This window comes from Corvus brachyrhynchos, unplaced genomic scaffold (assembly GCF_000691975.1).
Source record: "Corvus brachyrhynchos isolate BGI_N302 unplaced genomic scaffold, ASM69197v1 scaffold166, whole genome shotgun sequence".
Taxonomy (NCBI): Eukaryota; Metazoa; Chordata; class Aves; order Passeriformes; family Corvidae; genus Corvus; species Corvus brachyrhynchos.
The window spans coordinates 209,437-210,690 of NW_008239671.1; positions in this window are offsets into that span (position 1 = coordinate 209,437).

Consider the following 1,254-nt stretch of genomic DNA (forward strand, 5'->3'; position numbering starts at 1 on the left):
CACCCCCGCAGACACCCCCAGACCCCCATAAATATTTCACGCAGACCCCAAACCCCTTCAGATCGCTCACACAGCCCTCCATAAACCCCGAAACCTTCTCGTACCCCCCCAAATCCCCATAAACCCCTCACACAGATCCCCACACACCCCTTCACACCACCCCAGACCCACATACAGACCTCATCACCCCTTCCAACCCCCAGAAACCCCCCCAAACCCCTCACGCAGACCCCCTCAGACCCCTCACACACCCCCCCCACACACACACCGCTTCTCCACCTCTGCCCTCCACCAAGGTTCAGAAATATCAAAGACTAAATCAGTGATGAGTTTTATTTTTCTTAAAACATTTTTATTAAATGAGGTCAGGAAGATCATTTAAGGAAAACCATCACAGCTCGGTGAATCTGGAATATTTGAGTCAAATCTGAAACTCAGCTCACTGAAATTTCCAATCTTCTGCTAGGTGAGTTAGACTTTTCTACAATTCCAGCAAAGTTTTGTGGTCTTTTCCCTAGGAGGACGATGAGGAGGAGGAAGCAGCCGGCCGGAACGGGATCAGTCGGCACAAGACGCAGCTGGGAACCCCGCGGTAAGTGCTCCCGACCTGGCACGGCCGCTGATTTGTCAGCAGCGGGGTGGTCGCAGGGGTTGTTGCCTTGTGTTCCAGAGATATTTCCGTGCCGGCCGCCTCCTTCCCTCCCGTTGTGTGCCCGAGCTGCTTCCCGGAGGGACTTTTCCCAGTTCCCGGGGGTCTCCTCCTGGCCTAGAGGGTCTTTTCCCGGTCCCAGGGGGTCTTTTCCCACTCCACGGGGGTCTCCTCCTTTTCTATAGGGTCTTTTCCCTGTCCCCGGGGGTCTTTTCCCAGTCCCTAAGAGCATTTTCCCGGTTCCAGAGGGTCTCTTCCCAATCCCCAGGGCTCTCCTCTTTGTCCCAGAGCGTCTTTTCCCAGTCCCCAGGGTCTTTTCCCAGTCTCCAAGGACCTCTTCCTGGTCCTGAAAGGGCCTTTTCCTCATCCCGGAGGGTCTTTTCGCGGTCTCGGGGGTCTTTTCCCAATCCCTGAGGGTCTTTTCCCGGTCCCCGTGTCCCCGTGGTCCCCGGTTCCCTTTCTCCAGTTTCCAGCGCCTCTCCCCATCCCAGTTACCCTTCCCCACCCCACTGGCTGCACTGGGATGGCTCCGAGGTTACGGACCCAGGAACCGGGATTCGATGTCGGGCTGGGCCTTTAATTATCCCATCAGGATTCACCTCCTC